This window comes from Mustela nivalis, assembly GCF_964662115.1.
Source record: "Mustela nivalis genome assembly, chromosome: 2".
Classification (NCBI taxonomy): domain Eukaryota; kingdom Metazoa; phylum Chordata; class Mammalia; order Carnivora; family Mustelidae; genus Mustela; species Mustela nivalis.
The window spans coordinates 86,161,454-86,186,902 of record NC_139021.1 but is presented as its reverse complement, the minus strand read 5'-3'; the positions used below and the strand labels follow the sequence as shown (position 1 = coordinate 86,186,902).

General features: G+C 40.8%; 1 long non-coding RNA gene across 5 annotated transcripts in view; it reads left to right on the top strand.

Moving 5' to 3' along the window:
* The window catches only part of LOC309859438, a 208,947-nt gene that overhangs the window by 109,184 nt on the left and 74,314 nt on the right, over positions 1-25,449 (top strand). The window contains exon 4 of one of the 5 annotated variants that reach the window (XR_014308691.1): positions 5,089-5,113. The exons of the other annotated variants lie outside the window; for them this stretch is intronic. This is a non-coding gene — a long non-coding RNA (uncharacterized lncRNA). The remainder of the gene's footprint in view (positions 1-5,088; positions 5,114-25,449) is intronic. 5 annotated transcript variants of the gene reach the window in all.

Below are 25,449 nucleotides of genomic sequence, written 5' to 3'. Positions count from 1 at the left end.
CCCTGCCTTCTGTATATGATTAATGTTCATTCTATTAAATAATTAGCCAAAGTTCAGAAAACAAAATGCATTCCCCTACCCACCCACCCCTTTTAAATGATTTTATTTATTTATTTGACCGAAAGACAGCAAAAGAGGGAACACAAGCATGGGGAGTGAGAGAGGGAGAAGTAAGATCCCTGCAGAGCAGGGAGCCTGATGTGGGACTCAATCCCAGGACACCGGGATCATGACCTGAGTGAAGGCAGATACTTAATGACTGAGATACCCGCACACCCAAAACACACCCTTTTAAAATAGTTTTACTCAGCTCTCTCAGACATCATCAATAAACCTAATCATTTTAGGTTGACTAGAAAAAGAAAAAGAAAGAATTACCCTGATAAGGTATTTGATTTTAGACTGTGGAAGTAAAAGAGAAATTTGTATTTGCTTAGTCATCACTAAATTTTCGTAGAAGTTTAAAGTTCTCACTCAGAATGCCCAGTGCTACAGATTCAAGCAAACAAATAGAAAAGCATCTCAGAAGTTAGGAGTCTCAAGGCTTAATGAGGTTTGCCCTCCTTTCTGGAACCGAAGGAGTGTTTAGAGAAATTTGGTTTATTCCAGGCTGCCCTCTTACAGCGTCATGCCAATCCAGGGGAAGGGCACGAGTCAGACCAATGTAATGATCCTCTTCTGACAACTTCTTACTCTAAAATTTGTAAATCATTCAGCACCGACAAATACTCCTTTTTAATAGTTACCATTTAAAGAGTGATGATGACATACTTAAAATATTTTTTAAAAATCACAGTACAAAGCATAACAGGAAACTACCACCTATAATTAACAGATGTCAATATGTTTCCAAAAGAAAAAATACCCTCAGATATTTTCTTAGAGAATCACAGGTTTAGAGTTGTGATTTTGCTGACAGGAAGTAGGAAGAGAAAGAGTCTATCTGGTGGCAAATGAATGGAATGTGCCGGTCTAACTTAAACACGGTTAGTGACATGGAAATATCCCCCCTATTTTCCACATCAGTGTCATCAGAAGATTCTGGCACTGACCCACAGGACTCGTGATTTGGGCTAGCTACCATGAGAGTAATTTAATAAAACACGTTTCCAAAGTGAAAAACATACTTCATGGAAAGATTTCTGAAAGAGCAGAGGGCTAAACATGTATTTCTAAAATGCATCCTTTTCATATTTATCATCCTCCTTTTTCTTCCTTGGCTCCTGCTTTCTCTGTTCTCAGATAGTCCTGGATGCTTCTATGAGCAATGCCATCTTCCTTCAGCATTCTGTTCATCAAGTAAGTCGGTTCTAAGATTCAGAGTGAGATAGTAAGTTGTCCAAGTAAATAAGATAGTAATTTAGTAAAAACTAAATTAAATATGATTCTGTATAAAATCTACATATACACACCATCTATATAGACACAAACCGTCTAGATATACACACTGTATATATATTTTTTCCTTAAAACTTAAGATTACATCTGAAAATGAGACTTGAAAATAAAGTTGTAAAGTTGGGGTATTATTGTTGGTTAGGGCTGCTGTGATCTTTTTGTGTGGTTACGGAATTTTCTATTTCTTGATTGATATTTTTCGCTATATTGAGAATGTACTCACTTTGTATTCTGAATTAAAAGAATTAATTCTCAAGAATTTATTTCTTTCTCTATCTGTCTGTCTATCTACCTACCTGTCTGTCTATCAAGAGGGCTACACCTCTTAGGACAACCTAGCTATAGGTTCACAGTTGGGAAAATGGAAAAATCAGGTGATGATTCCTGTCAAACGGCCACATTCACCCCCAGTCATCAGTATTTGGAGAAACAAAGCTAATTTTGATAGCTTTTATGACTTTCATGATGTGGGGGTCTGGCCAGTCTTTTCAGCATCAAATTCAGGCTTCCCTGTTAGGGTATATTGTATTACATGGCTGTTTACCATTCCATGGAAACTCTGTGCCTGTTAAGTCTCTGCTCTCTCTCTCTCTCTCTCTTTTTTTTTTCCTACATGAGATGTCTATTCCCTTTTTGCTTGGCACAATGTTACACGTGCTTCAAGGCTCAAGTCAAATGTCACCATCTCTCCAGGTAGATTGAACAGTGCAGTCTTCTGGGGTTTCATTGTGGAGTACACAACCTCTTTAGCATTTATCAAAGTGCACACAGGCACGTACATAGTTAGCTCCTCCAAAGAAGCCTTGTCTTGTTAAAACAGCACAGGCTTTGGAGCACAGGGCTGGAATTCTGGCGCTTCAGCTCTGTAGACGCTAGGTATAACTCTTCTATGCAGTGAGAAAAATCATATTTACATTTGGATGATATTAGAAAAAAGACAATCAATAGACACATTGTTCCCCATCCACAATGGCTACATTATGATCCCTACAAAGGTCTACTCATGTCTGTGACTTTGTATCCCAGGACCTAGCACAAAGTCTGGCTATAACATACTCTAAAATATTTATTGAATGTATGATAGAATACAGACACAGAGATTAAACCTAGGAGTTGGCAAGAATGCAACTAAACATATGTACTGTGTACTCTATTAATAACAATTACATAAACTCTAGCAGGACACGAGATACAGATAAAGCAGTGAGAAAAATATCATCTTGTCATTTTGTAATAATATATTTTCAGTTTAACTTCTGCTTAGAAAGAGAAACCAGTGGTGCCTGGGTGGCTCAATGGGTTATAGCCTCTGCCTTCGGCTCAGGTCATGATCCTAGGGTCGTGGAATTGAGCCCCATATCGGGCTCTCTGCTCAGTGGGGAGCCTGTTTCCTCCTCTCTCTCTGCCTGCCTCTCTGCCTACTTGTGATCTTTGTCTGTCAAATAAATAAATAAAATCTTAAAAAAAAAAAAAAAAGAAAGAAAGGAAAGAGAAACCAGAAACCTAAATTCTACTGCCTTGATTTACTTGTACAAAATAATTTCCTAGATGAAACTGGTTTCTATCCTTTCAACTCAGAATTTTTAACTCAGAGGTCCTCAATCATTCAAAATTTGGTTAAATACAAAATCAAACCTAATTCAGACCATTAATTACAGAGCTTCTAATGTTCTATTCAGCTCTGATAGCTCTATTCTCTTGAAAAAATCTGCAACAATAAAAGAGTTATTCCTGTTGGCTTGGAAATTTCAACTTCTTTGGGATTTTACCCAACTCTGCATTTATTAAACCATATTTTTCCTCTTGCTAAGAATAAGGTGCATTGGAAAATTGCACAGGTTAGTTTGGACTATTCTGCATTTAGTGCTCCAAAAATAAGCCAGAGCTGTGAACCAAGAACAGTGGACAGATGTCATTTTGCCTGCCCAGTGTGTGTTTCTTCTTAGGGCACAGTACCCACATTTAGAGTGGGGATTTGACTCCCCCACATTGTCTTATCTTGCTAGAACTGTAAATCAAGACGTTTCCCACTCTCTGTGCAATCAGTGGTGACCCTCTGGGCTCCTTATCCATCTTACACTCTGTTCCCAGATGTCCAGGTGTCCATGGCTTCCAGTTTCCAGAGCTGTCCCTGGTTCTAATTAGCCCAAAGCTAAGTTCTGAAGTTTGCTTTCCACTCTGGGGACTGCCTGAGGGCCATTTTATACTTGTTTCATGGAGTGAGCTCCTCTTACAACCAGAGAATCTTAAGTAATACATTTAAGAAAACTTGCATTTAAGGGCAAATATTTTAATCTCAGAATCATCTTAATCATTGTGGAGTACCTATATCAATCCACTGCACAATAATGAATGTCTGATAGCAGAAGGATCCTACGTGACTGTGAGTGGATTGGGCAGCCCTTATGAGACTTGACTTTCTCATCTGTAAAACGATAATGATAAAGCAACTAGATATATTTTTTCTATAGCTCTTCTGTGAGGGCAAATTAAAAGAAAAAGTAAAGAAAGTGTTTTTTTAAATCACAAAGCACTCTATAAAGTAAGGCATTTATTTGCCTCATCTATTTATTTTTTTTAAATACACATTACCTACAAAGTAATATTTTTACCATGGGGGTAATTTTGGTTTTCATAGTGTATATTTGAAGGAAATAGTTCTTTTCTAAGGTGTGCAATCTATGTGTCGGAACATTGATAATATCCCAAGCAGGTACAATGGCTCTTTGCTTTATTTTGGTTTGCAATAACCTCCAGTATTCCTGTTACTTCATTTCAATAAGTCCACATAATAATATGTTGAAGACATATTTTAAGGGAGGTTATTGAGGAAGAATAAAATAGAATTGTATGGAAAAAAATGGAATTGTAAGTGATAGTACTGCTTAGCAATTCTAGTTGGCCTTTCACTTTCTCCTCCCCCCCCTTCCCCTTCCTCCCCCTCCCCTGCCCCTTCCTCCCCCTCCCCTGCCCCTTCTTCCCCCTCCTCCTCCTCCTTCTTCTGTTATTTGTCTTTTTTTTTTTTTTTAAGATTTATTTATTTATTTGAGAGAGAGCACAAGCAGCGGGGAAGGGAGAAGCACAACTTCCCACTGAGTCGAGAGCCCAGTGTAAGACTTGATCCCAGGACCCTGGGATCATGACCTGAGCCGAAGGTAGATGCTTGACTGCCTGAGCCACCCAGGCATCCCAAGGCCCTTCACTTCTCATGTTGTAATGTAACAGCCATCCTCATTGTTTTCATTCTAGAGATGCAGGGATGGACGGGGAAAACACATGTGATTATTAACCAGGGCACCTGAATCCCAGTCCAGTTATTACCTTTCATTATTTTTTTTTCTTTAGAAAACTGGTTTATCTTTCTACACTTTCCCTCATTTGCCAAATAAACCTAATTCAGCTTATGTTGCAAAAATCAAATGAGAATATTGAATTCTTTCTGAAGTGTTGAGCACTCTCAAACCATAGGGTAGCATTTATCCATCTGCAATTATTGCTTTCTTATGGTAAGGACTGCTGCTTGGATGACTCTCTGCCAATCTTTTCTCTGATGCCTCTTTTTCAGCCACCTTGGACTCCTCCTTATTTCTTGAATGCCCCAAACATATTCCCACCCCAAGGTCTTGGTGCTTGCTAGCTCCTTTGCTGTCCTCCCAACCTTTGCCTGATTGGTTCTTTTCTTTCTTTTAGAGGACGATGGAATGCCAGCTTATTGGTAAGTTTTCCCAGACCACCCTCCCTAACTAGACCCCCTTTCCCATTGATCACCATGGACTTGTGTGCTCCAGACGGTGTAAACCCCATGAGACAAGTGGCTCTGTCTTTAGGCAGATGTTATTTCTCTATAATGGAGGATGGGGACTGCCACAAAGGAGATAACTGATTTGCTAAATGAAAGAGTAAGGTACAGAACTGTGCGTGTCCTCCAACACTCGCCGAGTACCCCACGTTTGCTAGATTGTGTTGTCCTGTGAAATTTTTGCAGGTCATGTTCTATAACCCAAATTCTCAATGGGGGGCTGCTCAGGCTGACCCCCATAATGTCTGAAGGACCAAAATATGTGTATTCTGTGATACTCTCTCAGGGATTTCAATGTGCCACTGCGGTCAAGGCACCCAAAACAGTCGTTTACACACACTACCCTTGTGGTGGAGCTGTCAGTTGACAGTGGTCAGGCACAAAGGAAGGGAGTGTGGGGGTCATCAGCACAATACTAACAGTGTGTATTCGTCAGTGTTCTTCAGAGAAATAGAACCAACAGGATGTGTATATACATATACACACACATATCTATCAATCAATCAGTTGGTCAACTGATGGAGAGATAAAAAGAGATTCATCATAGGGAATTGATTCACATGATTATGGAGGCTGGTAAGTCCAAAATACGTAGACTAATGGCTGATGTCCCAATTCAAGTCCAAAGCCTGGAAGTTGCTGCAGAACCAGGAAGAGTCCCTATTCCAGACTGAAGACTGTCAGAAGGGAGGACTCCCTCTTACTTGGGGGAGGGTCACTTTTGTTCTCGATAGGCCTTCGCTGATTGAATGGCGCCCATCCACATGGGGGAAGGCAAGCTGCTTTACTCAGTCTACCAATTTAAATATTAATCTCATCCTAAAACACCCGCACAGACATACCCAGAATTATGTTTCAGCAAATATCTGGGCACCCTGTAAAGTTGATAAGTAAAAGTAACCAGCATAGGGGCGCCTGGGTGGCTCAGTGCGTTAAGACTCAGCCTTCGGCTCAGGTCATGATCTCAGGGTCCTGGGATCAAGCCCTGCATGGAGCCCCGCATTGGGCTCTCTGCTCGGCAGGGAGTCTGCTTCCCCCTCTCTCTCTCTGTTTACTTGTGATCTCTCTCTCTGTCAAATAAATAAATAAAATCTTTTTAAAAAAAACTTCACATAAATCACATTAAGTTCTAATATTTCCTTTTGAATTGAAGATAAGATTCGTAAATTCCTCTTTCCCCCCTGGAAATAAACGGAAAAGTTTGAAATGGAAGGACAAAACCTTTGCATGAAGGCAAGCTCACTGGAGAGAGTGGTGCTGATGTGGAGAACAAAAGCAAGAGAACAAAAGCAAGAGGAAATGGACATAAAATTAAATTTCCTTACAACTTGCAGCCCATTGACAAAGAGTGAGACATTCCTCCAGGAACTGCAAACTATGTTAATGTTAATGCTTTGCTAGATTAAACAAAACCACCTTAGCTGGACAATAGCCAGGCCTCCAGGATCCTGTAAGTCTTCTTTCAAGTATGCAAATCCTTTTGGAAATGACTTTTATCTCTGCCCCTCCCAGCTTAAAAGTATATAATCAATTGCTCCTTGCAATCCCAGTGCAGCTCTTTTGCCCTTGGGTCCTGTCCCCATGCTATAATAAAAAGGAACTTTTTGCACCAAAGATGTCTCAAGAATTCTTTCTTGAACACTCGCTCACAGTCCAGGTCACATCAGGGGTCAAGGCAGCCCTTACCTTGTGAACTTTCACTATTGGGCTCTTTCACCACCAAAATGAAGGTTGAAAACGTAGACAGGCATAAACCCACAAACTCTAAGTGAATGCAGGATACTTTTAGTCTGTCCTTTGTGAGGAGGAGGAATGCGAGTGGCCATGGAGCCGATGGTGACTAAGGGAAGGTTGCAGAACAGATGCAGAACTGCAAGTGTCTGTGGAGGGATGGCTGGTGAAGCAGAGGCTGGTGCTGCCTGCAGTCTCAGGAAAGATCTCCGAAGGAGAGCCAGCAGGTGTAGAGGAAGGCTGGGGCTGAGAACAGGAGGAGCATCTGGAACAAGAATAGGAGCAGGAGCCTAGATTCTCCCCCTCCTCTGCTCTGTTCTGATGTAGGAAAGGATGCTAGAGTTCGAAGCCCATGGCCAAGAAATAATAATAATTTTTTTTAAGATTTTATTTATCTATTTTACACAGAGAGAGAGAACACAAAAGTGCACAAGCAGGGGAAGGGGCAGAGAGAGAGGCAGAAGCAGGTTACCTGCTGAGGAAAAGAGCCCAAAGCAAGGTTCGGTCCCAGTACCCTGTGATCATGACCTAAGCAAAAGGCAGACATTTAGCCAACTGAGCCATCCAGGCACCTCAAAGAAAGAATTCTTGAGATGTCTTTGGTTCAAAAATGTGATTTTATTAAAGCATGGGACAGGACCCCTGGGCAGAAGGAGTTGCCCTGGGGTCATGAGGAGTGGCCCATTCTATACTTTCAAGTAGGGAAGGGGTTAGGGATAGCGTAAGTCTCTAAAGAATTTTAGAAGCAAGGTTTCTAGGACCTTGAGGGGGCTAGCTGTTGTTGAGAAAAGGTCATTTATTACTGTCTAATAAAACCCTAGTCACGAGACGCTTCAGATGTGTATGGGTAGGACATATACTTGGGGGGAAGATGACCAACACAGATGTTAAGGGGGGTTAGAGATAAAGGAAGTTTCCAAAGGTATTTTTATATGTTGAAGTAGACTTACAGGATCCTGAATGGGGAGGCAGGGTTCAGGCTAGGATTGCCTTTTGCCGTTAGCAAAGTATTAACATCTAGGCAGTGGAGCGCTAGAGCAATGTTACTCTGCCCGTTTCAAGGACTTCTCAATGGACCGTAGGTAGTAAGGAAATTTAATAATTTTCTTCTGCCTTTGTTTCCCACATCATGTTCCGCAAACATCCTTTCCCACAATGGCATTAGACGTTTATTTTCTGATGAGAACGAGTCACCTGGGCTCAAACTCACCAGGATCAGCACAGGGTGGTATGAGGAGGAATTAAAGAAGTCTGGGGAACGGAGAGTCCACAGGTGCACGCAGAGACGCTCATACTCCGCTCCCCATCGGATCCCAGCATTCCCCTCCAGGTGGAGCTTTGCGGGACTCTTCTCTGGAGAAACAAAGCAGCCTCAGGGAAATGCCTGAGATGAGGGACTTCAGAGCCGCCCCCCCCCCACTCCCTTATTGATTCATCCTCAGGGAAGCCCACTCCTTCCAAGCCCTGCCCTGCTGCAAGAGCTTTCAATAGGCTTTTCAGTGTCTCATTCTTTAATATGAACTAAGAGCCAATACCAGCAACGAAGACATAAAGTTGATGAATTAAAAAAAGGAAAAAAAGAAACAAAATGGGGAAAAAAAAACGAACTCAGTGGGAAAATGATAATAAGGATATTAGAATAAAACAGTAAAGTTATACTTAATGCTCTCAGAGAAAGAAGACATGATGTTTTATTCACATAAAAATATTAGAAGGAAGAAAGAGGGAACAAGAAAGAACTCTGGATAAAACAATATGTGAGAACTCAAACGAAAAACTCAGTTGAAGATTCAGAAGATACGGTGGAGAAAGTCAACCAGAAGAAATGAAAATAAATGGTAAAACAGTGAAAACTGGGATAAGGAAAGATAAGAAAATAAAAGTAGTCTGTGAGCTCCAGTGATTTTTTTTTTTAATATAATTTTTTATTTTTTATAAACATATATTTTTATCCCCAGGGGTACAGGTCTGTTGGGATTGGGAGGGAGCTCCAGTGATTTTTAAAGAATTTCTTTAAAACAAAATCTTTCTCCAAAAGAGAGAAAAATCTTTTTTAAAAGGCAAGTTTTTTTTTTCTTTTCTTTTCTTTATTTTTTTCAAAACTGAAGAAAATTATTTTCGGGGTTAGTCTAGCCTCTCCTCCCAATAATCTAACTCCCGAAGAGAATGCACAGTAAAGGAAAGAATCTAAATGTACAGTGGAATTAAAATAAACGTTTAAAGCAAAGGTGAAAGGTGGGAATGCTCTGGTACTTCTGAAGATCACACTGGAATTGAGAAAGACAATGGAGACATACCTTTTAATTACAAAGGATAATAATTCTAACCCTTGACGGCACAGCAGACAAGCCCATAGGAGGGAGTTCTTGGAAAGCTTACCAGTCACACACTCCCAAAGAAAAGAGGAAGTCTTCTCTCCATATGAAGGTATAAGTCAGAACAGAATACGATTCAGGTTCTGGAGAACAGGTGATGTGACACGGGGGAGAGGGCCGTGAAAGTGACAGGGAGAGAGCTGAGCAGCAGAGCAGGGGGTCCAGTTCCTCTTGGAGACTAAGAACAGGGCCCTCCCTGGGAACAAGAAAGCTAACTGATAAACTACCAGATGTGCTGGACTACATGGAAAATCATGTTCAAAATGTTTAAATGATACTGTTGGGAAGCTTAAGAATTAATAATTAATAACAGGGATCTAGAAAAATTGAACTGCTGGAAAAAATCAGTCAATTAATAAAAATGTACAGAAAAGAAAATGTATTTATAATATGCTGATTGGCTCAGCAGAGAAACAACAGTCACAGAAGGTCAATAAAAGTATTTACACACAATGTTGATGATGAAACATTGCAATGTGTTTATATTGGGATGAAAGCAGGAGAAGAATAGGGGTAGCCAGATAGAGACAAAGCCTCCATGCTTCACAGTCTGATATCAGCAGACATAGCAAACCTAATAAAAAAGGCGTTTTAGATAATCTCTAAAACTGGAAATATAGAGGTAAGAGTTGAGGAAATAGTTAAATGAATTGAATGTGGGAGGCTCTGAGAAAGATACCGGGGGTGAGGACAGGAGGGGTCAAAGACTGGGTATTTTAATTTGTAAATGCCTCACTTCAGTGGTTCAAAAATCCATTTTAAATAGATATGTTTCAGTAAAGGTATAACTTCTCATATTTTTTAAAATATTTTTTTCCGTATCTCCTATGTTTTATATAATTTCTTAAATTAGGAATCTGTGATAAAAATATTCTTCAAACTGGTTCTGTAGTCATATGTGGGTATCAGTCCTAGAACCTGCAGCGGTCAGTGACATGTTCCAGTGAAGACCATTTTAGGAACATTTAATAGAGGGCTACTTCCTACGCAATGGGCTGGGTGTAAGCAACCAGCAGGGCTGTTCCCAGACTGGAGGGAACGTTGTGCACAGCCAGTAGTGTTACGGAGACCTGGGATCTAAGGGAAGATCCCACTCTCAGGCTGGGGAAGATCCAGTAATAAAAATTCTGCTGCTTTTCCCTTCCTCTGATCTCCGGCTAGGACTCAGGAGCTCTGAGATGAAGGGCAGGGCCGGGGGAAGGGCGGAGAAGAAGCACTGGACGGAGCACAGGGAAGTTATCTGCAAGACAGTGTGGAAAACGATGGACTGCTACAACCCCAACCTATGACCTGAGGCTTGCCTCTCAGGTGCAAGGTCCCCAGCTTAGGAATCAGGACAGTGACACCTGTGACACCTGCAACATCTGTTTTCTTCCTGGATCTTACCTCTTTCTGCTCAGTCCAGCCCTCCAGACTTTGATCCCTGGGCAACTGGCTTCAATTTCTCAATTTATGGGGGCTGTTGGCTTTCTTCTCTGCCAGGCTTTCATTGTGGGCTGCATCAGCCACAACGTGGGTTTGATCCTCACTATGAGTGCCAGCTCCCTGACCTACAGAAACTGTTAATGTTTAAGTCTCATTGTCTTCTATGAACTGGGGAAAATGCTTCCTACAATTTCTATGAGGGTGCAATAAAGAAATGTATATAAAGCAACTAGCACAATGGTCAATAGTAAGGGCTATTTCCTATTTCACACAGTGAAGTTATAACTCATTAAGAGAATGTTTCATGGGGTTGGTGAGGGTAGATATGATGAACTCCAGGAATCAAGGGAGAAAAGTTTTATGGCAGAGAAACTTCCAGAATTTTTAGAAAGGAGTCAAAGAAAAGACAGTGAGAAATAAGGCCCGGATTATTTTACATTACAACGCAGGTAATGGAATAACTACTGTGCAAATTTTGGTTTCCTCATTGTAAGAATAGGACTAATCATGATAGCACCCATCTATTTGGGTTGCCATGACAACGAATGTGCTAGTACATGTAAAGTGCTTAGAGCAAGGCTGGGCTCCAAACTCAGGCCAGTTATTTTCAGGGGGTTTCCTGAGCCTTTGAAACTTCCCCCATGCTTGCTACTTTCCAAGTCTCTTGTCTTTCGGTAAAAGAGTAGTAAAAGCCCAAATAACACAGTGTGTTTTTCTTTCCCAAGAAAGCAAGGAAAATGGGAACTGGAAACATAAGAACAGTCCCTAAGCCAATTTTTAGAAAAGAGAGAAAGAATGCTTCTTGAGAAAAGCAATAGGCAGAAAGGAAGGAAAGAAAGCTCAGTTTTTAGGGACCCAGAAAAAACTTGATCTAGGTGGCCTACCTGACAGGAGGTCCAGGTATAGTTTTCTGACTTGAGAAAATGAACTACCCATCTGCAAGCTCCCATTGGCATCCAATTGTCTTCTGCATTTCCAGAGTTCTTCTACATCTAGTTCTATGCCATATGCTTTAATGCAGTGGGCTAGCTCAGTAATATGTCTTCAGCCAAACAAGGAGGGAATTTCATCCATTAGGCTCACCGTTTGGACAATTACCTCTGCCATTCTCAGACTTCTTTAATGATGTGTTTCCATCTGTCCATTGTCCATTATCTCTCTATTTCTTTTGAGCAATATGTACTTCTGGCAGGGGTGATGCATAGTCCATCATCATGTTGGTGAATATATACTTAGCCTTACCTATAATTATCAAGTAGAATTTAATGTTAAGAGAAGGTAAGGTGCATGCAAAATGTTCATGGCATTTTCTAACTGCCTGGAGTCAGTCTTAACTTTCAGCTCCCCCACTTTATTAGTGTAGAAACTTTTATTCAACAAATATTTATTGAGCATCTACTATACACCAGCTACTGTAAGTCTGGGAAGAGAGGCTTTAAAGAGAGAGATGCCATATTTGTAAAAATAGCTGCAAGTGTATATAGAGCAGGACAGTCTTTCAACTACCAAGATACTAATAAATTATTTGAAGAGTCTTCATCAATCAGACCAGACAGTGGACTGTGTTGTTTTCAACCTGTTTATTTGGCTCCCCTAGAGATCCACTGGGATTGTGACACAGCAGTCTATATTAAATTTGTGAGGAATAGCCAAGAAAATTTTTCCTTAAAAGCATTTATGTTTATCACAGGGGTGATAAGAAGATGGACACAAAAATATCACATTGGGACGGTGATCAATTATGATTTCCTAGGTTTTTCAGAATAAGCTCCAGAATCTCTTAAAACCAAATTGTTGTTTTTCATTAGATAGTCTTTTTACATTATTTATGTATTAAAATGCATTATTATGAATTATCTCAAATAATAAAATAAATATATCCACAGTCTTTGTGAAATACGTAGTCAGGGCCTGGAATCACTGTATGTAGTCTTCAAGTTGAAGCTGCTGTGAATGATGAAAGTACTTGCTTCTGGGGTGAGCAAACAGTATTCAACTACTTAATCCTATTATCAAAGTGAGTTAACAAAATGCAATTTAAATAGTACCAGTTCAGAGCTGCCAGCGGAGATCTGAATAATGAATGTGTGGTATAGATCTTCTGGCATTTCTGGCTCTAAGCAAATACCCATTGGTTTCAGACTTTCTCATGTACATATGCTTCTGTTGGCATGTGTGTGTGTGTGCGCACGTGTGTGTGTGTTCATTCAACATTCAATGCATCCCTGACATTTGACTGGTTTTTCCTTTTGTATCTCTATTAAAAGAATGCAAATCCTATTCCAGTAACAAACCCCTTTTAGTAAACTAGTACTTAAATTTGTCATGATTTTCAGGAAGAAAATTGAAACAATGTGCATAGATTTGGGTATTGATTCTACACCAACATCTTTGTTCAGCAAAAATAGTAAAAATTTACTATTATTGACTCATAGCATAATATTTAAAGATGTGTCAGCCATGCAGTTTTTGACTCTTAAGAAAAAAAATGGGAATGAAAATTAATAAGTCAAAATGAAAAGGAATAATAATAATTAGATTATCAAAAAGAGATGAACAAATTTTATAGGAGCTCAGAAATCACAATCAGAAATGCAACTTATGGAGAAACAAAAGATTTGATCTAGAAAAAAAAAGTCCAAACAATAAAACTTACTTTCCATAATATCCTGATATAGTCATAATTAACCTTGTTTCAAAATTAAAAATGAGTCAATACTATTAAAGGGTGTTTTGACAAAGAGCTCTTTTCTAGAGGAAATAAATATGCCTAATTTTCAACACACTTAAAATAGAATTAAATTTCCAATGAACTTACTGTATAACTTAGCACCAATTTATAGAAAAGTTTAATGACATTAACTGGTAGCCTCGGGTCAAATATTTTTTATTTTTTTTTAAGATTTTATTTATTTATTTGACGGAGAGTGATGACAAAGAGAACACAAGCAGGGGCGGGGGGTAGATAGTAGAGGGAGAAGCAGGTTCCCCGCTGAGCAGGGAGCCCGAAGCAGGGCTCAATCTCAGGACCCTGTGATCATGACCTGAGCTGAAGGCAGACACTTAACGACTGAGCCACCCAGGTGCCCCTATTTTAAATTTTTTAATTGAAAATTAGGTAGTATACAGGAATAAAGTAAAAATCAGATAGCAACTAATTCAGATGGATTTTTGCCATTATCACTAACATTTAATATATGAAAATGACCAAAGATATTTTACAAAGTATAGGATAAAAAGGTTTTAAATTGCTATGTGGTGCGGGAGTTAGTACTGAAATCATTCGTATGAAAAAGTGGTCTCAAATCATGTAAATAATGCATGGGTTATCTTTCCAATAGATGTTATATTTTCTGATTACAAATAGCAATTTGTAAATGTAATTCCTCTGTTTTCTATAACACTTTTGATTTCTAATAGTATTCTTGTCTACTTAAGCTATATTTGCAAGGTTGGGATTATTTCCATAATGTCACAGTGTAGGAGCTTCAGGTTTCTTTGCCATTAACCTTGGGAAGGATTCTCTTTAACTCTGCTATGGTGAAGCCATAATTGAATTTTTTTTCTTTAAGATTTTATTTATTTATTTGACAGAGATCACAAGTAGGCAGAGACGCAGGCAGAGAGAGAGAGAGAGAGGAGGAAGCAGGCTCCCTGCTGAGCAGAGAGCCCGATGCAGGACTCGATCCCAGGACCCTGAGATCATGACCTGAGCCGAAGGCAGCGGCTTAACCCACTGAGCCACCCAGGCGCCCCCATAATTGAATTTTTAAAATTTCTTCTGGAAATGAATTGCTCAAGCTGAGTCTATGCAGTATTAAGTGAAAGGACTATCTGGAAATTATCCAATTTGGAGTGAACAAAGATAGGAGGTTTAGATAATGTAAGTCTCAAGGCAAATATTTGCAGTATGACTTAGTTTTGACAGTTTAGATTAACCTGACAAATTTCATGTCGACCCAGAAACCTCAGCCCTTGGAACTTGACTTGGGTTTCTTTTGTTGCTTAAATATTTTCTATGTCTCCTAAGCTGCCTCTATACTCCACCAGTGTTTCAGGATCTTGTAGAGAAGATTCCCTGAGTAGCAAATCTTTTAAGGAGACAAGATCCCAGCTGGGGCAGGGGCTGACACTGCACTAGGCAAGCTCAGGAAAGGTGACCTGGAGCTCAGGAGAGGCCAGTGCACTCTGTGGCTTGGGCCATCTCCCTCCTTTGAGACTGGCAGTTCCTTTCTGGGTGTGGAGGGAGTTGGAAGTGGGGGCCTTACACTTGGGTGTGTACTCCTCATCTCCGTTCCCTTGTCACCATCTTCTCTTCCTGACTCCCGCATTCCTCCTCCTCCCACTGCCACCAACAGGAGACATATTTAGCATGTTTCAATGTTTTGTGTCTTTTCACTATTTTCTTTTTAAAGATTTTAATTATTTATGAGAAAGGGATGGAGGGAGAGAGACCGAGCAGGGAGAGGGGCAAAGGGAGAGGGAAAAGCAGATTCCCCACTGAGCAGGGAGCCCAACACAGTGCTGGATCCCAGAACCCTGGGATCATGACCTGAGCCGAAGGCAGACGGTTAACCAACTGAGCCACCAGGGGCCCCTTTTCACCACTTTCTAACCCAAATTTTAAAATTAAAACTTGAACCCACTAGCCCTGTTTCCTTTCTTGTTTTACTTTCCCTAAATGCCTCTCTGGATGGTTGAGCAATAATCTTTGCGGACTTGATTTCTGTCCTTTTACTTCTGCTTCATCTTCGTGCTATTTGAACAGCAAAATCTCCTTCCCCTTCACAAAGTTAACTCGTCTATCTAGCAGGTCAATTGCGTGATCAGTGTCTCTCATTGCTTTTCATTCTTACCACTTTTATTGGATGTGGAAATTCATCCCACGCGGTTGTGGGGAGTTGTCATTGACAAGCATCTGGGAATCATAGTTGACATCTGCCTTCCTTACTGTTTGTGTTGTCACCGATGGCTAGCCATGATCGCTTCTCATCATCTGAACCCACCCTTCTGTGCATCACTGCTGTTGCTGTGTGACTCTGACCCATAATATGCTCCTGGATTGACCCACAGCAGCCTCCTCTGCAAATTGCACCCTGGTCCCAACATATTTGCTGGGATGCTGGTGAAATACGTGAGCTTTCTTTTTTTTTTTTTTTCAGATTTTATTTATTTATTTGACAGACAGAGATCACAAGTAGGCAGAGAGGCAGGCAAAGAGAGAGAGGAGGAAGCAGGCTCTCTGCTGAGCAGAGAGCCCGATGCAGGGCTCGATCCCAGGACCCTGAAGACCATGACCTAAGCCGAAAGCAGAGGCTTTAACCCACTGAGCCACCTAGGCGCCCCAATACGTGAGCTTTCTAAAACTCATACCTCATGCTATTCTTCTGTCTGAAATTCTTCAATGGTTCCCAACTGGACAAATTCTAAAATCCTTGCAGGACATTTGAAACCTTTGAGAACTGAATTCCTGCCTGCATCTGACAGTTGCCAGTCATGTTCCACCCTAGATCCTGCTGCTGGGAGGCCTTCCATGATACCCTTACTCTGTCTCTCTATTGTACCTAAGATAACATTTTCTGGTATCACATACTAGAGTAGATCATTTTTTATTTGTCTGATTTTCCTGCTAGAGTCTAGACAAGGAGCCTTATGGGCACAGACCATCTTTTTTTATATTGTATTTTTTTTTGCACATTGAATACAAAACAATTTTTGGTGGATTAATGATATATTTGTGCAAATCCGAGGTCAAAATATCCTCCCCACTATTCTTTCCTCAAGTTATATAATTATCAGCCATTTTTTGAATAACTGCAATGATCTACATATCACATATTTCAAAAAAAATTTGAGTTAGTCTAACAAGAGATCCACAGTGTATCATCAAAGCTTAAACAGTAGGAGTTCTAGAGCACTTAATGGCTTGGTATAGATAATGGTATCTTGAGTACTAGAGGAGACAAATGAAAAAGCAAAAAATAAAAACACAGAAACATTACCTATCACTGGGTGTTATAGCTTAGCTATTAAAAAAAGGGGGGCGCTGTGAGGGCCTATTTAGCCAGAGCGGCCCCATCTCGGTTGAACAGCCATTTTGTTGTTTCTGCAGTAAAACTTAAATTAACCCCCCCCCCCCCCACCATGAGAAACTTATTTAAAAGCAAGTCTGGGAAACCAGTCCCAGGTAACAAAGCCCAAATAAAAGGGTGGGTCAGGTCAGGAAGAGATAACAGCCCGAATGGGGATGAGTCGGGTCAGATGGAGACATCCAATCAGTAAAGCGCGCATACTGTCTCCCTAGCTACCAAGGAGTGTGGGCCTCGCCTTTTGGGCACCAGTTCTCACCAAGGCGATAGGCTAGTCCAAATGTCTACTATAAGGTAAATTGTAATTCAATTGGCCACCCATGTGTGACCTAGCATGACTGTGCAGCCATCTCTGTGTGTTGCAATCTCATTGGCCACCTGTGTGTGGCCAGGTTCAACCACATGGCCTTTGCTCTATAAAAGTTACTCTGTGAGGCAGGGAGGGGTCTCGCTCTCTGTAAGAGGCATGGCCCCAGCCGGTCGGTTTGATTCTCGATGCTTGGCATGAAATAAAGCTTTGCTTGACCTTCACTTTGTATCAGTCTCGCTCCTTTAATCACAGACCCATAATTGGGGGACCCAACATTGGGGACCCAACAAGGGCCATTCCTATTGACTATGGATTCTGTTTCTAACTTTTAAAAAACTCTTAAATATTAAACAGTTCTTTTATACCTACCACATTTTTTTCTACTGAGCATATTTCCCCTTTTTCCAGCAAATAAAGACTGTATGAAGATCCCGGTCAGGATTATCTTGGCCTTTGGATTCCATGAGGGTCATATTTAGAACTTGGCTAGAGCAAAAATCTGGCTTCCGCACACCCCTCCCTGACCAGCATTCTGTTTGGCAAAGCCTGCCAGGTGCCTGATTGCGCAGAGAAATGGGATGCGATCACTCAGTGTGACAGTCAGGAGAGATTTCACAGATCACAAGTGTTCAGAGAGACAAGTCAAAATCCAGCCATGGAAACGTGGCCTGCCATCTTCCCACTACATGGGGGTGGCTTGCCAAGCAGGAGTCCAAGGTCACATGGCGGCACTGCTCTTTGGGACAATAGCCCAATAAAAAGAAATGCCTCAAGGTATACCACTGGTGTATATAATTTTTTTGGGAAAAAAAAATCCAAACTCCATTCTTTACCTAGTTAGCTAGCAAGCACAGGGAAATTGGAGTTTAACATGACTCGGTGGATAATAAGCCTTTAAGTAATGACATTTTTACAGTCCGTCCTCAAAGGAGTACAATGCCAACTTTGTTGTGAGGCAGATGGTGGGGAAAAAGGTGGATGTGAATCTGATCATTTAGCAGGCAAATTAATTTATGTGACAATAACCAGCCTCCAAATTGGGTTTATTGACTCATTACATTTTCTCCCTATGAAATTTAGTAAAATGCCAAACTCTACATTTTAAAGGAGCTGAAGGTTATTTTCTCATTTTAAAAGGGGGCACATTCAGTATTAGTTAGGATCTATATTGACAGTATTTCTACAGTTGCAAGTTAGTTGGTGGTTTTTCTATAGTTTATGGATGATGTGTTTGCAATAAAATACTATCCCCAGGCAATCCAACTAATCTTAAAAATAATTAATTACTTAATTGATGGATCACCTTTTTTTTGTAAAGAAGCTTAAGTAATTTTTAAAACAAAAATAAAACAGAGCAGTAAAACCTCAAATCATTTTGACAAGTGAAAGAAAAGAAGGGTTTAATGGGGAATGTGGTGAAAATTTTAATGTCATTTTTAGCTACTCTGAGTTAGAAGAGTCTGCTTACTACGGACAGTTTGTCTCATTTGATCTGCTAAGGCTAACTTAATAAAGAGAAAGGACTTTTATTACAAAAAAATTGAGAAAAAAGGGTGCCTGGGTGGCTCAGTCAATTCAGCATCTGCCTCAGGCTCAGGTTAGGATCTCGGGTTCCTAGGATCAAGCCCTGCATCTATCTCCTTGCTGAACAGTGAGTCAGTTTCTCCCTGTCTCTCTGTCCCACCTCCTCCCTTGTTCCCTCCCTCTTTCAAATAAATAAATAAAATCTTTAAAAAAAAATCAAGAAAAGAAACAGAAACACAGACATTATTGATGAAACCATACAGTAGAGTGTGCAATAAATTCTTATAACCCATATATTAGAATTGCTGGCTGAGTCCTTGCAGGACAATATCAGGTATGTGTGGCTTTCCAAGGCCAGTCAGCTTAGCATGCTGCCTTGTTGGACTGACAACAGCTGAGGCCTCTTTGGACAGGTGTGTGCTTTGCCACACCAGGGTTCACACAGTCCTGGGCTCCTGCACCTGTTCCTCTTGACCCTTTCAAAGAAACATCTTCTCAAAACTTTTTCACCGTAGCTTTTGGTTATCTCTACATGCCAAGAAAATTGGGTAAAAATGTCCTTTCTGTCTGCAATATACAAAAATAATTGGCATAGTAAACACACTTTACCTTTGTTTTTTTTAACAAAAATATCACAAAAATACATTCTTGTTGGTGAACATTTGAATGGCATAGATGGGTATAGGCTGACAGGGCATGTTCCTTTTTCCTGTGAAAATGATTTGGGAGAGATGCCTTTATGTTTATGAGCAAGGGGGTGCGCGTGCACACGCCAATTATTGCCCTATTTGTTTTTTAAATAGTAGGCTGGTATTACAGTGTTGTTCTCTGACTGGTATTATGCACAGAGCTACATGGGGTTCTTGAAATGTTGGCACATCACTGCAGAACACCATAGTCTTTTCATAGTTGCCTAATACTCCCAAGTGTGAATGTATTCTATTTTGTGCAGTTGGGTCTTTTTGTGTCCTCCTCTGAGATGGATAAAGGAAGACACATATTCTTTGCTGTGGACAAAAACTCTAACTTCATCACTTTCTTATGTCTTGCCCAGAGGAACAATCTGGCAGGAAACACTGGAAAATAAGTACAAAAAAGCATAACAAAGACTAACATTCTTTAATTTACTCAGAAAGCAGTTTATCAAACAAATTATTTCTATAAAACGTTCTCTCCCCAATATGTCCCCTAAAACACTCATGCCATTGTTACCTCCTCCTGGCCCAGGGTCTCCCCGGTAGCCTGTCTGGCCCTTCTTTTCTGCCTCTGTCTAGCCTTGAGCATGACTTCCATACTGTTCCTCCTACAACTTGGATCGTGACATCTTGTGCTCAAAGATCACTGGTGGCTCTCTCCTTGGCCAGGTTCGGACTAACTCTGAGTCTCTGTGGGGATATCTGTGTCCCTTCAGTGGCTGATCTCAGTGGGACTCAGGAGGGATGTCTGCTCTGACACAGCTCTCACTGCCTGTGATGTCACAGGACATCTCGCCAGCCCTGTCTGAGCCTCAGTTTCCTCATCCATGGAAGGAGGGATCTGACTGCAAAACCTACGTGTTTATTTTCCATTGTAAGACTCTAAGCATTTCAGCATTGATCAAAGAGCTGAGAAATCCGTCTGCCATGCCAACTCTCAGATCAGCAGTCTATTTCATCCTCACTCCAGCACAGTTTAAGATCTTTTGAAGGATTTTGCTTCCGTTTTAAACATATGAGTATTGATGTTTATTGAAATCCGAAAGCCGGATGGGACCCGGCTCATTTTCGCATTCTGGCACCACTTGCAGCTAGTGACATGAGGTGCTTTTGCCAGCAAGGCCTGTTTTAATCAAAAGCTTTCATCTGAAATGCAATTCACAATTTCTGGGTGGTAAAGAACAATCCCCCATGGGATGAATGTACAAAGCTGTAATGCTGAGCGCTTTAAATCCTTTCGATAGGAGGTAAAACTGATTTCATTCAGCAAACTTGTATCAACCGCTCCTTGCAAGTCACTCTCCTAAGGACATGGGATGAACAGGATGAAGGTCCTGCCCTTGAATAGCTTAGAGTCAGGTAGCAGATAAGCCATGAATATATTAGATGTTCTAATATGTTGGAGTATAGTGAATGCACTACAGGAGGCTAAGAAACTCTAGGAGTTCACAGAAGGCAGAAGATCACTCTTGACTGCCATGCAGAGGGAAACATTCACGAAGAAAATGAAATTTGTTTTGCATAGTTGTTTTGCTTTTGTTTTGGTTAATAGCAATTAAGGAGCTTTATGGAGGAGTGAGTTCGAACTAGGGTTTAGAGTTATTGGTGGTGACTTCAGTTTTCCTTCCCCTCCCCCACTCCAGGCATCAAGGTTAGCCAAGTTTCAGTGATAAACCTGGTGAAAAGCAGGCATCAGGACTCCCTGGGGCATATGTTCCTGGGAATCTTAGCTGTGGGAAAGTCAGGGGTGGCAGAGACTCAAATAGAAATGAGAGAGCTGTGGGTTGCCTGGGTGGCTCAGTGGGTTAAAGCCTCTGCCTTTGGCTCAGGTCATGATCCCAGGTTCTGGGATCAAGCCCCACATCAGGCTCTCTGCTCAGCAGGAAGCCTGCTTCCCTTCCTCTCTCTCTGACTACCTATGATCTCTGTCTGTCAAATAAATAAATAAAATCTTAAAAACAAGATTTTAGAAATGAGAGAGCTGTGACACCATTCTTCGAAATTCACAATCCATCTAGCCATAGCCAGTAGTTTTTGCTACCAGAGTTGAGGTTTGAGCAGTGATAATCATGTACTCTTCAGACCCTTCTCCAAGTTTGGAACTGATGGAGAAGTAGATGCGGAAATCAGGTGGTCAAAATGACATTTTCCATCCTATTGATGCACCTAACGGGGAGCATGCAGATGACATCTGGTCAGTATGCCCCCTCCCTCTCCCCCTCTCCCTACCTGCCTGAATGGACTCCACCTTCGGAGCTGGAGGCCCTCTCTGGCAGACTGGAGGGTTGATCAAATGATGGAGTACAGGCTGCATGCCTGGAGGTAGGGCAGCTATGTGCAGGGGAAGAGACACGTGAACAATTCAGACAAGCTCAATCCCCTCTCAGAATTCTTTTTTTTTTTTTTTTTTTGGATTTTTTTTCAATTTATTTATTTTCAGAAAAACAGTATCATTATTTTTTCACCACACCCAGTGCTCTATGCAATCCGTGCCCTCTCTAATACCCACCACCTGGGTACCCTAACCTCCCAACCCCCCGCCCCTTCAAAACCCTCAGATTGTTTTTCAGAGTCCATAGTCTCTCATTTCACCTCCCCTTCAAATTTCTCCCAACTCCCTTCTCCTCTCTAACTCCCCATGTGCTCCATGCTATTTGTTATGCTCCACAAATAAGTGAAACCATATGATAATTGACTCTCTCTGCTTGACTTCTTTCACTCAGCATAATCTCCTCCAGTCCTGTCCATGTTGCTACAAAAGTTGGGTATTCGTCCTTTCTGATGGAGGCATAATATTCCATAGTGTATATGGACCACATCTTCCTTATCCATTCGTCCATTGAAGGGCATCTTGGTTCTTTCCATAGTTTGGCGACACAGCACAGCAAAGGAAACAGTCAAAAAAACAAAGAGGCAGCCCTCTCAGAATTCTTCAGTTGGGGAAGCCATGCCTCCCTCTGAGATGGTGAGTGATCGAGGCACAGGCCAAAGGCCAAGGTGTTCTGATTAAAGAACTTGGCAAGTTCTTCTAAAAGAATCTTGGCAAGGCCCAGGCTCTAATAAAAGAGCTCAGCGGACAACTCCAAGGCATGAGGGACATTCCCTGGGGTTTCATTTTCTACAGCAGGCTGTGGTTTGATTTCTGGATGGAGAAGGCCATCGGTTTAATGTTTCATCACCATCCTGGCTCTAGCTTTTATGAGATGGGTGCTCTGACACCCAGGCTTGCCTGCTTCACTCCAGATTACCTCAGTTGTCCCAACACAGTTCCTCACTGCTTTTGGGCTCCAGGACACTGTTGTTTTGAGACTGACACCTCCCTGTTGTGTTCTCCAGCCCTGGTCCTGCCCGGCTGAGCACGTCTACAGATCTCCAGGCGTTATACCACATAACTAAAAGACCAACTAAAAATGCATCCTTCTATGACACCAGCAAATAGAAATGTTCCAAATTTGACTATGGTGAATTCCTGCACATTAATAGATTTCCAGGGAGAAAGTAGAAACCCAAAATGATCCTCCCTGGTTTTTAAACCTCTCAGCCTCAGCCAAAAAGTCTTTACTATGATTCCTGGTGACACCTGTAGCTCAGGCTGTCTCTGCCAACCACACTTCCTTTAGACTTCAGAAGTCCAACCAAGGTAACGCAAGCTTCTAATTGTTTCATTTTCTAGAGAATCCAGAGGGCTAATAGGACATGAACCACACTACCAGCTCCACTTCCATCAAATGAGTATATATGCCTATGCATGCATACATGTGCACGTATGCACACAGAGACACAAACATGTGTACACATACATACATGCACCCAAGGCACATACACATACGTGTACATATACACAAATGTATACACAAATATATGTACACACTTGTGTGTAGATACATAATAGATACATACATAAGCAAATCACTGTTGGTGTCACGGTTAATGAGGCAATGTTCACAGAACCCAGCATTTAATGCTGTGTGCAACCACACTGTTGGCACCCAGGGCGAAGGTGAGGTGCTGACTGATGGAAGAAGGGAAATCAAGACAACTTTGTTTTAATCTCGTTGCAGTGTCAGCTAGTCTCCGTCACTATGTCAGTTAGTGTTCCACCCCTGTATGGACTTAGGTTTAATTGGAAGAACTCACTCATCAAGGTGGGGAAAAGTTCATCTATGTATAATGTCCTCTCTGTATTTTGCAAATTTTGTTTATCATAAATTGTTTGTTAAAAAATTAGAAATTTAGACAAGCTTCAGCTACAGACTTGACTGATATGAGTTTCTTTCCCACCCAGCATAATCAAACCTCTATTTCAGGTGCCCCTTTTTTCCACATTGCCCTAACCTCCTAAGGCTGAGCTAAGGGCAGAACAGACAAATGATACAATGCCTACTCCTTCTGCGTTGCTGTCACTGCCTCTTGTTGTTGGGACTGCAACAGCTTCTTCCTTGGGCAGGTGTTCCCACCTCTGTGTGTTTATTTGTATAACATTATAACTTCACATTCGTATATACTGCACAGTGTTTACAACATAAATTAAGTTACCAGATGTCACTATACAATTAAGCCCTTTTACCTATTTCTCACCCCAAACCCACTCCCTCTCTGGTAACCACCAATCTGATTTCTCTATTTTTGTTTGTTTGGTCTTTTTTTTTTTTTTTTGGCTGTGATAGATTTTTTAATTTTTTAATATAATTTTTTATTTTTTATAAACATATATTTTTATCCCCAGGGGTACAGGTCTGTGAATCACCAGGTTTACACACTTCACAGCACTCACCAAAGCACATACCCTCCCCAATGTCCATAATCCCACCCCCCCCTCCCAAACCCCCTCCCCCCAGCAACCCTCGTGGTGATGCAACATGGGGGCTTAAGTGTTTGGTCTTTTAAATACCACACATACATGGGATCATAAGGTATTTGTCTTTCTCTGTCTGAGTTCTTTCTCAAAAGACCCTCACGTTCCAACCATGTTGTCACAAATGGAAGGATTTAATTCTTTTTTTATGGCCGAGTAGTATTCCATTGTGTGTATCTATCTATCATTTATCTGTCATCGATCTTCATCATCTATCTATATCTATCTTCTGTCATCTATCTTATCTATTTATCTATCTACATAATCTATCATCCTCTCTATCCATATATCCATCCCACATCTTCTCTACCCATCCATACATTAAGGGACACTTAGGTTGTTTTCGTATCTTGACTATTGTAAATATGATGCAGTGAATATAGGCATGCATATATCTTTTCAAATTAGTAGTTTTGTATTTTTTGAATAAATAAGGAAAAGTGAAATAGCCTGATCGCATGGTATTCTGTTTTTAATTTTTTGAGGAATCTCCATCTTGTCTTCCATAGTGGCTGCATCAGTTTATTTCCCATCAAAGAGCACGAGGGTTCTCTTTACTCCATACCATGGCCAATACTTGTTTTTCTTGTCTTTTTGACACTGGCCATTCAAAGAGGTGTGAGTTGATATCTCATTGTGACTTTGCATTGCATTTCCTTGATAATCAACTCCCTTTCATGTGCCTGTTAGCTATCTGTGTCTTCTTTGGAAAAATGTCTGTTCAGGTCCTCTGCCTATTTTTTAATTGATTTTTTTCTTGTTGAATTGTATGGGTTCTTTGCATATTTTCGATATTAACCCATCATCAGATATACGATTTGCAAATGTCTTCTCATTTTAAGTAGGCTTTTTGTTTTGTTGATGGTTTTCTTTGCTGTGCAAGAGGTTTTTGGTTTGATATAGTCCCATTTGTTTATTTTTGCTTCAGAGACTCTTGTCTTTGGAGTCACATCAGGAAAAAAAATGACTAAGACCAATGTTAAGTAGCTTACTGCCTATGTTTTCTTCTAGGAATCTTACGGTTTCAGGTTTTGCATCTAACTGATTAATTCATTTTGAGTTTATTTCGGTATGTGGTGTAACTTATGTGTGTAATGGTCTTTATTCTTTTGCATGTGGCTGTCCAGTTTTCCCAATAGCATTTAGTGATGAGACTATCCTTTTCCTATTTATATTCTTGCTCCGTTGTTAGAAATAAATTGACCATATGCATGTGAATTTATTTATGGCTCTCTTTTCTGTTCCATT